The 12,434-nt window shown below is 44.0% G+C and overlaps 1 long non-coding RNA gene across 1 annotated transcript; it reads left to right on the top strand.

The window, feature by feature from the left end:
* Nucleotides 1-2,061: 2,061 nt before the first annotated feature.
* Nucleotides 2,062-10,554, top strand: LOC134472708 (uncharacterized). The gene is made up of 3 exons (XR_010042634.1): nt 2,062-2,205; nt 2,578-2,765; nt 9,842-10,554. It is a non-coding gene; the product is annotated as an uncharacterized LOC134472708 (long non-coding RNA).
* Nucleotides 10,555-12,434: the final 1,880 nt, after the last annotated feature.

Below are 12,434 nucleotides of genomic sequence, written 5' to 3'. Positions count from 1 at the left end.
ATAATGAAATATAATATCATAAAGATACCAGTTCTTCCCAAATTGATTTATATGTTCATCGCAGAACCAATCAAAATCCTAACAGAAGTTTTATGAAAGTTGTCCAAGTATAAAATAAGCAACAAATCAAGAAATGTCATTGCATTCCTCAAAAATAAGAACAAGAGGGATGAGAGCCACTTGCCCTATCAGATGACACCACAAAAGAAGTTATAGAAATAGGGGATGTGGTCTTGGCACAGGGGTAGACAAATGGACCGAAGAGACACAATGAAGAATGTATAAACTGATCTGTGATGTGTGATCACTGAGGGCGACACAGCATATTGCTGGGGAAAATAGTGTCTTCTGTATGTGGCACTAGTTATCTGGGTGGGAAAAAGTGAAATATAGGCTCCTACTTTACAAAAATGAACTCCGCATGGCTTAAGGTCTTAAATGTGGACGAGAAAAGTTTAAGATTTTTAGAAGAAGATTACTGTAGGGTAGTTGTTTCTTACACCAGGCACACAAAAGTTCTAATGATGAGGAAAAAGATTACAAAGGTAACCTAAAATTAGTAACTTCTAATTCTTAGAAGACAGTAGACTAGAAAAACAAGCCTTGAAACCCATATAACTCATACTGATTCAGGGTCCAGAACACAATAAAGAACTCCTGTGCAAATAAAGACTGGCATTCCCTAAGAAAGTGGAATGAAACATATGGTGGAAATTTCATGATAGTTTGAACAGCTAACACACATATAAAAAGATGCTCAATCTCTATAGTAGTCATGGCATGCACATTAAAATTGTGTCGCAATATATAACTTCTTACCCTCTTAGAGAAACAATGATTAGAGCATCTGAAAATACCAAGTTAATCCAATAAGGACAGCCAGCAGAGGGTACTTTTCTGCTGATTGGACTATAAATTGACACGATCACTTGGGGCAACAACCTGGTATTACCTAGTGTGTGGTTAATCATGGTTGTCAACCTGCCTGCATTGATAGACACGTAGAAAAGCAGTGGATGTTTCTAGAGATGATCAGCATCTGCCTCAAATGTGGGCAGCACCACCCCATAGGCTGGTGACCTGACTGCAACAACAGGTGCCTGAAGCAGGAAGCCTGCCGTGCATGCCAGCTTACCTTTTCTTGAACACGTGTGTTTCTCAGTGCTCTTGTCACCCACAGACATCAGATGCCACCTCTTAGCCTTGAATGTGGACTCCACCAGCCACTCTCAGGGAGCTTCCTGACCTTCAGCCTCAGACACGCCATTGGGTCACTCTTGTCCTGAGGTTTCCAGCTTTTTAGACTGAGCAGCTACTGGTTTCTCTGGCTCTCTGGCCTGTGGGATTATCCAGCCTGGTCTTGTAAGCCAGTCCATAAATATCCTTTTTAAAATTATATACGCATCCTCCTGGTTCTGTTCCTCTAGAGAACCCTGACTAGCAGTCTAGTAGAGTTTAAAAATATAAATACACTATGAACCAGCAACTCAATTCATAGACATGCTCAGGAATGTTATCAGTAGCACTGTTTTTAGTGCTAGGTAACAGCCCAAATGTGTAGCAGCAGAAGGGGTTACTATGCTTTCGCTATTGCTGCACAAAAAGTGCAGGAATGTGATAGCAATGACTGAGTCGAAACTGAATAAGCCACATGTAGGTCTTCCAAAAGCCTTCTTTGGAATAGAAGAAGCATTTGCATAATAAGTAGGGTACAAATCCATTTATATAAAGTCAGAAAAAACAGATTTTTGTGAGAAATTATAAATATACCTGGTAAAACTAGAAAGCAAAGCAAGGTAATGATATATATAATTCAAAAAAGTAATTTCCCCTGCGGTGGAGGTAAGAGGGTATGAGTGGGGAGGGATATATACAGGGTTTTGAACATATTACTTACATTCTATTTCTTCACCTGGGTAAGAAGTATAAGTTAGTGAATTTTGTTATTTTATCATTTTTGTATATTAACATTTTTATGTATTTTGTACATAATTCTTTGTGTATATGATATATTCTCCAATAAAGGAAGATAAGAAAAATGTTCATGGAAAGGAATTTCTCATTTCAGAATGTGAGTGTCGCCCTTGGCTTTTCCCAAATGCTTCTCAAAATGTCACACAGAAAGAGACCAGGAAAAGCACACCCCATGTAGTGAAGCGAGGAAACTATCAAACCCAGTTCCTGTGAGTGTCTGCCTGTCTCAAGGTAACTACCGGAGACTCGGAGGGTAGAGGAGGGAGAGGAGACAATGAGGGAGTCCCGGACCCCAGTCACCAGGCCAGTGCATCCATCCTACAGCAGCTGGGAGTGGTCGGTGCTGTGGTTCCCCAGGGAGCATCCCATAACAGAGAGGAGTGGTGCCATCTGGGAATGACACGTGTCTGAGCCGGGAGTGTGCGCTGCTCATGAGAGCCTGGTTGGAGGGAAGGTTTATGTGGTCAATTTGTTTACACTACCTGAGCACTGAACTCCCCAAAGAATCGCGATGAATCCAGACTTCAGCTGAAACTTGGCTTCTTCCTCTGCTCTGTTTATCTTCTTTCATTGTGTAATAAGTCCTTTTCTCTCCCTCTTCAGGGTCTGCCTTTATGGAATCTAATATGTGAACACCATCGAGCTGTTAAGTACCTAAAATTGAGATGAACGTACTTCCAGAAAGGAAAATCTACTAGATTTGTCAGAAGAAATGCTTCATGCTATGCCTAAAGATGGACTGAGAAGGTCCCGGCTCTTTTCCCATCTCCTCTTCCATTATTCTTTAGTGGGTAATTAACCTCATTTATATATAATTTACTACATTTTATAAAGGGAAATAAATATAGGATCATTACGTTGGAATGGTAAAGTGGAAGTGGAGATAGAGAAAGAAAAGAAACTAAGACAGAAAGATGAAAAAGACATATATAGTATCGGGGTTACTTTTTGGTAGTTGCTAAGATAAAATACCTGGCCCTCAGAATTAAGGAAGGAAAGGTTTATTTAGCTCACTGTTTGTGGAAGTTTCAGTCTATAATCAGCTGGCTCCAAGAAAGTGTGGCATGGTGAGGGGCAACAGTTCAAGGCAGCAGAAGCCAGCAAAGCAACAGGAGCCAAAAGGTGGGGAACAAGACTCTTTCCCTCCCTTACATTGTCATGCAGATTACCTGCCCTCAGTTGGGTGTAGTGCTCAAACCATCTCTCTGTCCTCCTCTTCTGGATAATTACAAAGTGAGGACCCTGATCTCCTGCTAAGTCACTTAATTAAAATTTTAAACTTTTAAAATTGATACAACATACAACATCCTAGAGTGGTAAGGACATACCTGCTTACATACTTGGATGTAGAACTGCTGAGTTGTTGCCTTAAGCTTCTAGACTGCTCAAATTGACACAATGTATCAACCATTACACATAACTAGAGGAATGAACCTAAAAATATAGGAAAACTTTAGATAAGTGTTAAGTTGAACCATATGAAATTGTGATTATTTGACCACAACGATACAGTCTCATATGGTCCAGTCTAAGTGATTTTCCAAATTCTTACAGATATTATAGACAATAAAATGTCTCTAAAAATGTGCTCAGAAACAAAGATGGTGAAAGAAAAAAATAGAAAGAAATGTCATACAACTTTAACAGAGCTCTTGAAGAAAATGAGAGGATAAAACAAAAATGTTACAGAAACGAAAGCCGGATTAAAGGCTATAAAAGAAGAATGAAAAGAACTGAAAACAGTAACAGTGTTTCTTGAAACCATGCCAAACAAAAAGGAAAAGTGCCATAATACAACCACAGTTATGGAGAAGGGGGTGGGTACATAGAGGGGGCGCAGAGGGGGCTGCTGTATAAGTGCGGCATGGGGAGCTGCTGGCAGAAGGATGCTGGAGAAGGAAAGTTCTTGGGCAACACTTCTAAGGAAGCCAGCAAGGCAGACCTGGGCAGAAAGAAATCTGATTGTAACTCAGGTCTCTGCGGATCCCACATGGAGCTCTGCTCCGGGACAGCACCCCTCAGAATTTTCCTAAATGGAGGAAAAGGGGTTAAGTCTTTGTTTTTCCTTAGTCCGGGCCCTCTTTGGCTGAGGGCTGGTAAAGGGTGAGGAAGTTTCCTGGGGCTGAGGGTCATTCTTGCTGCAGCACATGGCTTTGGGTCCCCAGCGGCTGGCATTTGTAACAGTCACGAATGGGAACCTAGTCCAAAGAGGGATGCTGGTGGGGAACCGTAGTATTCGCTGGCATGCACAGTTCTTGTCCATTTCCCCACCTGGAAATGGGGTTTGCATTCTCCTCCTTGGTCTTGCTCCTGTAGATCTTTGTGGGGTTATAGGGCCCCAGGAGCAGGAGCTTCTTGTACTGCAGCTATGAACTGCTGCAGAGCCCTTTCCTGCTCTGAGTACCACTCCCAGCTGGCAGCCATCTGTGCCACCTAGCAAAGGGGTCAGTCATACCCTCTCTCAAATCCAGTGAGGCCCACCTTAATCTGCTTTCTTAGTGAGGAAATGCAAAAATTTGATTTTACTTTTGAGGGACCCAAAACTCTTCACAGCTATATTTGGCCCCTGAATCTTAGAAGGGGTTATCTTCTAAGGCCTAGGGGTACTTCCAACCTCTTGCTTATTCTCTGTTATCGGCAGACTGGACCTCCTTGAGGTCCTGACAGTTATATGACTTGATCTTATTTATTGGTTGAGTTCATAGAAGGGGAGGTGGGGGTAGACTGTGAGAGGTATAAGTTTTATGTTATAAAGCAAGAGTCATGTTGGAGGTTTCTGAATGATCTCCAAACAGTGGGGGAGTCAGTGTTTTCTAATATAGTGGGTCACTTCTGCTCATCTCACAAGTCCTGGGGAAGCTGTGGGTTTATGATGCTCAAATGTAAACACTGGGAGGTACCCTTCTGAAGACTGAGGGTCCCAATATTTCCTTGTAAGGGCAGTGACCATTGCATACACCTGCTGGTGCTGGGCATTCAGATGGCTCTGTGCATCTGCTGAGCTTCTGAGCTGGGCTCTAACTCTGTTTGGTCAGCACATATAGCAGACAAGGTTTCTCAAATATTGCCAAAGAGACTGTTATGACTTAGATCTAAAACCTCCCCCAAAATGTGAGCTTTTGGAAGGTGATTAGATCATGGGGACACTCATCAGTGGATATACCACTGTTGAGTTCATATCTGGAATGTTATTTGGAGGCAAGGTCTGGTTGGAGGGAGCAGGTCACTGAGGGTGTGTCCTGGAAGGGTATCTTTATCTTTCTTCCAGCCTCTCCCTTTGCGCTCTGCTTTCTGGCCACCATGATGTGACCAACTGTCCTCCATCTGGCCTTGCCAGTGTGTCTTTTCTGCCTTGGAGCTGGTCAAACATGGACTGAAACTGTGAACCAAAATATACCTCTCTTATAAACTGTGGATATTGAGTACTGTGTTCTAGTGCTTAGAAAGTAGCTAAGGGACTCTCCAGCTTTTGCATTTTCCTTGCATCAATGACATACCACACTGAGCCTATCAGGACTCCCCTCAACACACGGCACTCACCACAGTCACCATTCTACTGTCTTCACAGTGTCACCATTTGTCTTATAGCCTCAGAAGCCTTCTTCTGCCACCAAAAATTTTCCCATGTAACTCGTTAAAGAAGCTGCTAAGTTTTTTTGTTTGTTTTGTTTTTTGTCTTTTTCCTTTTTATCGGTACCAGGGATCAAACTCATGACTGCCTGCTTACAAGGCAGGCGCTTATGCCGCTGAGCTAAATCTCCAGCCCCAAGAAGCTGCTAAGTTTTATGTCACATTGTAATGTGCTGCTCTTGTATAATGTACCTTCTGAACCTAAAGAAAGGCTGTCAGCTCTGTCATGTTGGTTTGGACCTATTATTCTAACTTGACAAGATCTTGGATCTTGATCTCTCCTTCGTGACATTATTCTCCCAGTTTTATAACACCTATACATTTGATCTAGCTTGATATCTGTGTCTTTCCTCAATGTATTGATAAAAATACTTAATAGGATTGGTCACCATGGAAAGAATGTTGAAAGGGGTAGGATAGAAGCAGATTCCTGAGGTCTGCCATGACAAAGCATGCCTCATTAATCTCACAAATTCAACAAATGTTTATAGAATACCTAATATCTCCTAGGCCATGTGCCTCACACTGAGGATACAATGATGAATAAGAAAAGTCTCAGGGTCATAAGCTCCTTGTGTCTTTCATGTAAGTTATATCAATCAATTTATCAACTTTTTGTGTGTACGAAGGTACTTATCAAGTGTATAAGTACACCAAAATGTACTATTATCTAGCCCTGTGATTTCTAGCAATTTTGTTAATGGTGTAGTAATAATTTGTATAAAAATAATAAGAGTAAGGGGTTCATAAAAATAGATCTTTTAAACTGGTAATTATGTGAGATAATATTGTTTAAAAAATTCTTTGAAATACCATCATTTTGTAAAACAAAAGCCTAGTCCCTACCCTTCTGAGTTTACAACCTCATGATAGAAGAAATTAAACAAAGAAACATAGGACTCATTGGAAAGCAGAAGTCATGATATTTGTGACAAAGGAAACCATCTGCATGTAAGAGTGTACAGTAGTGGAGGTCACCTGGCGTTGCAGTGAGGGCTTTTAAGGAAAAATTTAATACAGGACACAAAATTTCTAGCATTATTTTATAACAGTTATCCAAAGGGTCAAATACAAAAGGTGTAGGAAATCTGTCCATACAGAAGATCCAAGAACTCAGCTGAGGGCCTGGATCCTATACCATGAGTACAGCTGAAGACCTAGAGCCACGACAATGTCTCATGCAAGTCTGTTTCACAGATCTGTGCTGGGCAGGCCCAGAAGTCAGTGATGGAAGCCAAAAAATTTTTGCCAGCAGGATAAAGGATCTGGGCCAGTAGGCTGAGGGATCTGCACCGGAGCCAACAAGAAACACTCAAAATAAGGATCAGAGCTCCACTGAAAAGTACCACAGCCATCATCAGTGACAGCACAGTCCTCATCTCCTCTGACGATGAGAACAGCTGAGTTCATATCAGGAAGCCAGTGTGATCAATTTCTCCAGGAAATTGAACTCTCTTCCCCTCTGGAGTCAGGAAGCTATGCTCCAAGTAAGAACCAGAGCTCCCCAAAAGTGAACGACAGCCTTTCTCAGCAACAGCGAGGTACCAAACTCCTCTGATGATAACAGCCAAGTTCATATTAAGAAAGAAGCTAGAGAAGCTCCTCCGGGAGAACCAATGGCAATAGGAGACCAAAACACCATCTCTTCCTCTCCAGATCTCCTTTTTATGCTGACAACAACACTCAGGTGGGCGCCATCCACACCCAGCACCATGCTAGCTCAGTTCAGCTGGTGTTAAAAGTCAACTACCAGTTGTCAATCCACACACCAGGAAAGAAAGGCCTGAGAAAGGAGTGACTGATATAAGACATCAGGAGTGACTTGCACAAGATGGAACATGAAGGAGCCAGCCCGGAGGAGAGTGCTCCAGGCAGGGAGCCAGGCATGCAGAAGCCCCTGATGGGTAGCTATGGGGGCTTCTGTACTTGCAGAACTGAAGGTTGCTTAGTGCGAGCCAGGACGAGCAGTCAGTGCAGAGTTGTGAAAACACAGAGGGATGGGCAGAGTTAACTGTGAGTGGCACAGGCTGCTCCCCATGTTGCAATGAGCCAGCTACTGGGGACTGATGTTTCTGTTCCTCTCAATGGGAAGGCAGTACAGGCCTTAGCTCCCTGCAGGGTCTCTAGGCCTAGGGCTGCCAGCTCTCCCGGTGGGAATACAAAATTCCCTGAGCATCTGGCATCCAAACTCCAGCAGGACAGCTGTCACACAGCCCATCCATCACAAGGGACAGCAGTGAGGGGTGGTGTCCCTCTCCCAGGCACAGCCGGGTGCTGACAGACTGGAGTATCCATGGCACTGCTACTGAACCCCTGCCATGAATTCTGGCTGACGTCCTGGAGCTTGCTGAGCTCTGCTCTTGTCCCAGAGGCTGGTGGAGTCAGGTCCGGTGGAACTTGCTAAGCCACAATAAGGAACTTGAATTTTATTCGAGGTTGAAAGGGAAACCATTGCAAGTCGTTGAGCAAGGAAGCCATACCGTAGGGTTGAGGTTTAAACACCTCACTCTTCTGGTTGCAGAGGACAGGAGTTAAAGCTGGGACAAGGTGGAAGAAAGTGTGTGCCAAGACTTCTTATTGGTAATGGAGAGAAGTAAACTCATCCTACATCTATTAAGGAAGTAGAAATGATAAGTGTTATGAATAGATTGGATGTGGGGATTATGTGAAGGAGGAACTAATGCACAGTGCCCAGATAGCTGTCCTGAGCCAACATCCAAGGCAGATTCCCACCTATATTAAGTGGTAGGAAGGTACAGGGGAGAAGGAAGAAGAGGAAAACCCAAAGAGTGGGACTTTGTCAATGTTGAGATAGGAAAATTCCCAGGAAGGAAGCGCTGGTAACCGTGTGTAGTACTGCCAGACTCAGAGAAACGAGGACAGGGAAGTGACCGATACCTTTGAGAATCTAGATGTTGGTACAGTAACAGTTGCCATGTTGGAAGGCAGAACTAGCTAAAGGTGGGTGAGTGAGAAGTGAACAGAGGATAAAAATGGGACATTTCAGGGGAGAAAAAGTCCTATCCTTTCCTCATCATTGCACGGCTCATGGCTGACACCCTTCTAACAAAAGACAGATTAACAAGAGAAAAGCATAATAAATTTACTAACTCAATTTTACGTGAATGGAAACTTTTGCAAAACCTTCCCTGCTTGTCCAGGGAAAACTATATGTTTATGCTAAATTGGAGGAGAACAGTGTGGTAATAGTTGTGGAGAAACATGTTTGGACAAAAGATGTGTCTTAATGGTATTAGAGAGCTTTGTGAGGCCTGTGTATTTACATTCTTCTGGGGTTCTGGCTGGAGCAGAGCCATCTGTAATGAGGGTCTGATAATCCACTTACAGCCTAGGTAGGTTGGAGGATTTTTTGATGATCCTGCTTTAGAGGAGAAAGACAGAAGAAGGCCACAGTGATTCTCTTGTTTCTTCAGTTTTCTCAGTTGACAAGTGCCATGTTTTGCAGCATTTTGATTAGAGTCCCAACAATCTGTAGAAAATTCTTGTGAGAGTACGGTTCTAAAGGGGGCCATAGGAAAGGAGTGTTAGCTAGAGTGGTAGGAAGGACTCAGTGGAATGGGAGAACGCAGGGCATTTTGTGAGCTCCTAGGAAATGTCCAGGAGAGAACTGTGAAGGAGAGAATTAACTGAGAGAGAGAAGTTAGTGGTTCCTGTCAGTGGATTTCCCATCCCTGCCCAGAATCTTTTCAGAAATTGGGTAATTTGTCCCTGTATTCTTTGAGTGTTTAAATAAACAAATGGAAGCCCCATAATCCCAATAGCAAGCTCTTTCAGAACCAGAATTCACTGACTGGGGTTTCATCTGAAACCCAGAAGTCACTGACAACGTGTGGGGCACGGTTGTGTCTCCCACACCTGTCTTCTGAGCAGTGTCTTTGGACTGATATTAGAGGCACAGGTGTGACCAAGTGGCAATGCCTGGCCTCTGCTTTGGTTAATACAGCACTGCATGTTCCAAGAAAAAAATAAGGTGCTTCTTACTTTATTAATACCAGTGCATCTGGGAGAACATTTGTGTTGTCCTTTCCAATGTCACCCTGGCTCATTATTAGCTGTGACCTCTGGAGACTGCTCTTTTTGGCATGTAGTCCTCTGGCATTTCTCTCTGGTGGTGTGCCCATCTGCACTGATTATTTTGGCTGATTTCTCTATGCTTTTATAGGTGGGTGATTATTCTACTGTGATTTTATGTGACATTTTTTTTTTTTTTTGCCAGTGATTGGTTTAGGGATGACCAGATGTTGAAGCACTGACTCCCAGGAGGATCCTACTTGCAGGTTGGGCCTTGAGAGGTAACAGTCAAGGGACTGGCGCCCTTGTGATGAGAAGTGATGACAGCTCAGGTCTTCTCTGTCTCCTATCCACTTCAGGGGGCGGGCTGAGCAAGAACGCGGTCATCAGCACACGGAAAGTTGACCATGAACCTGGACCTGCTAGTGCCTTGATTGGACTACTCAGCTAGAACTGTGTGAAGTAAATGTGTGAGCCACTCAGTCTATGGCGACGTGTTATAACTTCCTGTAAGACTTAAGACATAATGTTGTTCAATTTTGCCTTCCCCAAAGGTGACACTAACATGCAGGCGGGGCAGGACCCAGGTGGTCTTTGAAATACAGAGCTCGTGCTTCTCCTCCATGCCTGTGGCCCATGCACACAATGAACTTCACTGAAACGACGTTTCCTTCTCTGTACATTTTGTTTTTCAACCAAAACTCACTCTTCACCTTATTCCTTCTCTACCTTCCCACATCGTTTGAAATTTCAATATTCATCAAAGAATTTCCTGTTCAGAAATGTCTCCAGGTCTTTAATTGATATTAAGTATAATTGCATACTATGAATTTCTTGTCTTAGGTCCGCTCCGTACCTCTCTCAGCATTCTAGGGCTATCAAATTTGTCTGATAGGAGGCTATTTTCATACACTATTAAAATCTGTGCTAAAAACGGTGTTTAGACATCCAGACTTCTTTTCTTCAGTGACTCCATTGCACCAGCTTCGATACAAAATCTGTCGTCTTATGAAATGTCCTGGTTTTTTGGTTCAGAGATAACGATCGTTGTTCTTTTAGAGTCTCTCCATGGTGCGAGGCTGATGTATTTGAAACCTGCTTTTCAAAAGTGACATGTCTGAGCAGAGCCGGTGTTTCCTTCATTCACAATAACAACTTCCAACATGACACAGTCCCTTTTTCCTAAGGTTTCCGTCACTTCTGCTTCGTCAGTTTGTTCTTCTTGTTGGTTAGAATTAAGCCCCGAATGGCAGTTCCCTTCTTACATCTTTTCTTTCAGAGAGACAGAGTTGTCAGGGCTGTGAGCCAGGTAGCTCCACTGGGGGAGACCCAAGGGATGTATTTGTGGTAATTCACATGCCTGGAACTAAGGAGTTTGATGTGAGCTTCAGATCAGTGGAGAAACTGGATTTATTTTGGACACTGTATCAGAAGGAAAAGGACCAGAGCTGTGGGAGAAATTGAGGTGATTGAATAGATCAGACCAAGGCTAAAGGCTGCACTCTTTCCTTTCAAGAAATGAAACACTGGCTCTTGGAGACACTGTGTCTGCATTAGAAAGACACTGTCAAGTGTTGACAGACTCAAGACAACATGCAGGCCACTTGGTGCTGGGGCTGGAACATGTCAGCCTGAGATGGAACGGAGGTGGGAGTGGCATCACCCCACTCGCCTCGTGCTTCTTCCTGAAAACTGGGTGGATATTGTTGGTGGGGGTTGGTGGCAGAGTGGGGAAGGCTGGCCGCTAGCAGATGGCAGGTGTGTGTGGGGGACACAGCAGAGATTTCTCTACAATGGGTCAAGGGTAAGTTCTTCAAGCCCTGTGCATGTCAGCATCCTTTTTGGATGTGGGTAATAACACATTCCATGGAGTGCTGAGGATTTATTTGACTTGAAGGCCTGGCGAAGTCTTCATACAGAATTACTGTGGAGTAAAGATTCAGGAGATGAGAGGGAACAGGGTAAAGAGAAGCAGACTCCAGCTGGGGTCAGGAGCTTCCTGGGAGCTGTAGGAGGAGTGAGAAAATGAATCCAGGGGACAGAAGTAGGGAAGGAAAGCAGGTGGGGACAAGAGGAGGTCATTCCGGTTGAACTGAGGGTAAGCGATGACACTCAGAACAGGGCCAAGTTTCGCTAGGTCTAGGTTTTTTATTGCTAAGAGACTCTGCATGCACAAAAGAAAGAATAGAAATGAAATCTGAGTTTCCCATGCATAGAAGCTGCTTTAGGCTTGTGGTAACTGGCCTTGGAGATGAAAGGTCTCCAAGTGATCTGGAGTCGATGGCCAGCTGGCAGCGCCTGTGGGCCTTTGGCAGCAGGCAAGTAGGAAACTATCTGAGCAGCTGTGAGGACCAGGACACCTGCCACTGTGAGGTCAGAAAATCATTTCAGGAACACCATGAGCTCCAGCAGCCATTCCATGAAGGACCATGTGCTGCAGAGTGACCTGGAGGTGGGCGGCGTGGGCGGCTGCTTCTGTGGCTGTGCTCAGGTTCCTTCCTCCTGTGCTCAGAGTGTGGGTCTTTCCTGGGTTTCAGGGGATCCTCATGTGTAAAGACAGTCTGGTTTACATGGAACTCTTGGTTGCACACCGTGTGTACTAAATGTTGGTGTTTCTATCCTCCACGGCAACCTGCTGAAACTCTAATTCGAATGTGAAAGGATTGAACTGTGGCCTCTGGGAGCTGATTAGGGTTAAACAAAGTCATAAGGGTAGAGTCCCCATGATGGATCTGGTGTCCAAAGAAGGAGAGGAGGGGGCCAGAGCTCCCTGTCTGCCCTGGGAGGGAACAGCAAGA

This window comes from Cavia porcellus, unplaced genomic scaffold, assembly GCF_034190915.1.
Source record: "Cavia porcellus strain 051 isolate PalLab524CR breed Dunkin Hartley unplaced genomic scaffold, mCavPor4.1 scaffold_24, whole genome shotgun sequence".
NCBI classification, from domain to species: domain Eukaryota; kingdom Metazoa; phylum Chordata; class Mammalia; order Rodentia; family Caviidae; genus Cavia; species Cavia porcellus.
Note: the sequence above shows the minus strand (reverse complement) of the source record. Positions and strands in the feature narration are given on the sequence as shown.